The sequence below is a fragment of the Hemiscyllium ocellatum genome, chromosome 5, assembly GCF_020745735.1.
Source record: "Hemiscyllium ocellatum isolate sHemOce1 chromosome 5, sHemOce1.pat.X.cur, whole genome shotgun sequence".
NCBI lineage: Eukaryota > Metazoa > Chordata > Chondrichthyes > Orectolobiformes > Hemiscylliidae > Hemiscyllium > Hemiscyllium ocellatum.
This window is the reverse complement of record NC_083405.1, coordinates 136,962,952-136,965,796: the sequence shown is the minus strand read 5'-3', so window position 1 is coordinate 136,965,796 and position 2,845 is coordinate 136,962,952.

The window sequence follows — 2,845 nt, the reverse complement described above, 5'->3', positions numbered from 1 at the left end:
CACACTAACACCCCTTTACTCTCAACTCCCACACTGACCGCCCCTCACACTGACACCCCTCACACTGACACCCCTCACACTGAACCCCCTCACACTGACACCCCCACACTGACACCCCCACACTGACCCCACCCTCACAGTGACCGCCATCACACTGACCCCCTTCAAACTGACCGCCCACTCACACTGACCCCACCTCACATTGACCCCCTTCACACTGACCCCTCACACTATCTCCCCCGCACTCCCCCCTCCCACACTCACCCCCCCACACTCACGCCCCCCACACTCACCCCCCCACACTGACCCCCCTCACACTGATGCCCCCACACACTGAACCCCTCAGACTGTCCCCTCCACTCTGACAGCTCCCACACTGACCCCCCTCACTGACCACCACTCACACTAACCTCCCCTTACTCTCAACCCCCACACTGACCCCCCCGCACAGTGACCGCCATCACACTGACACCCCTCAAACTGACTGCCTACTCACATTGACACCCTTCACACTGAGCCTCCCTTGCACTGACCGCCGCAACACTGACACCCCCAGACTGACCCCCCACACACTGACCGCCACCACACTAACACCCTCACACACTGACCCCCACACACTGACTCCCCTCACACTGACCTCCTCACACAGAACCCCCACACTGACCCCGCTCACACTGACCCCTCTCACACTGACCTCCCCCACACTGACCCCCTTAACACTGACCCCCCTCACACTGACCCCCCTCACACTGACCTCCCCCACACTGTCCCCCCTCACACTGACGTCCCTCACACTGACGTCCCTCACACTGACCCCCCCATACTGACCCCTCACACAATGACCCCCCCACACTGACTTCCCCCACACTGAGCCCCCACCCCATTGACCCCCTCACACTGACCCGACCTCACACTGACCCCCCACAATGGCGCCCCCACACTGACGCCCCCCACACTGACCCAGCTCACACTGACCCCCACACACTAACTGTCCCACACTGACCCCCCTCGCACTGACCCCCTTCACACTGACCCCTCACACTATCTCCCCCACACTCCCCCCTCCCACACTCACCCCCCCACACTCACGCCCCCCACACTCACCCCCCCCACACTGACCCCCCTCACACTGACCTCCCACGCACTGACCGCCACCACACTAACACCCCCACACACTGACCCCCCACACACTGTCTCCCCTCACACTGACCCCCTCACACAGAACCCCCACACTGACCCCACTCACACTGACCCCTCTCACACTGACTCTGCCTCACACTGACCCTCTCACACACTGACCACCTCACACTGACCCCCCACACTGGCCCCCACACACTGACCCCCCTCACTCTGACCCCCTTAACACTGACCCCCCTCACACTGACAGCCCACACACTGACCCCACCACACTGACCCGCCACATTGGCACCCCCACACTGACCCACCTCACACTGACACCCCCACACACTAACTGCCCCACACTGACCCCCCTCGCACTGACCTCCTCACACTGACCCTCACCACACTGCCCCCCCTCACACTGACCTCCCTCACACTGACCCCCTCACACTGACCCTCACCACACTGCCCCCCCTCGCACTGACCCCCTTCACACTGACCCCCCTCACACTGACCCTCACCACACTGACCCCCTCACACTGACCCCCCTCACACTGACCAGCCTCACACTGACCCCCCCTACATTGAAGCCCCTCACACTGACCCCCTCCCACACCGTCTCCCCCACACTGACGCCCCCACACTGACCTGACCTCACACTGACCCCCCACACTGACCCCCCCAATACTGACCCCCCACTCTGACCCCCTCAAACTGACCCCCTCACAAAACGACTCCCCCCACACTGGTCCACCCTCACACTGACGCCCCCACCCAGCCCCCCCACACTGACGCCCGCTCACACTGATTTCCCTCACACTCACCCCCCCCACAATGACCCGCCCGTCACACTGACCCCCCTAACACTGACCCCCCACACTGACCCCTCTCACACTGACCTCCCCCACACTGACCCACACACGCTGAGCCCCATCACATTGACCCTTCCCACACTGACACCCCCACACTGACCCCCCTCACACTGACCTCCCCCACACTGACCCACACACACTGAGCCCCATCACATTGACCCTTCCCACACTGACACCACCACACTGACCCAACCTCACACTGACCCCCCAACACTGACCCCCTCACACTGACCCCCCCACACTGACCCTCTCACACTGACCTGACCTCACACTGACCCCACATACTGACCCCCCCCATACTGATCCCCCCACACTGACCCTCTCACACTGACCTGACCTCACACTGACCCCACATACTGACCCCCCCATACTGACCCCCCCACACTGACCCTCTCACACTGACCTGACCTCACACTGACCCCACATACTGACCCCTCATACTGACCCCCTCACACTGACCCTCCTCACACTGACCCCCCTCACACTGACACCCCCACACACTGAGCCCCTCAGACTGTCCCCTCCACTCTGACAGCTCCCACACTGACCCCCCTCACTGACCACCACTCACACTAACCTCCCCTTACTCTCAACCCCCACACTGACCACCCCGCACAGTGACCGCCATCACACTGACACCCCTCAAACTGACCACCCACTCACATTGACCCCACCTCACATTGACACCCTTCACACTGAGCCTCCCTCACACTGACTGTCCCAACACTGACCCCACCACACTGACCTCCCACGCACTGACCGCCACCACACTAACACCCCAACACACTGACCCCCCACACACTGACCCCACTCACACTGACCCCTCTCACACTGACCCTGCCTCACACTGACCC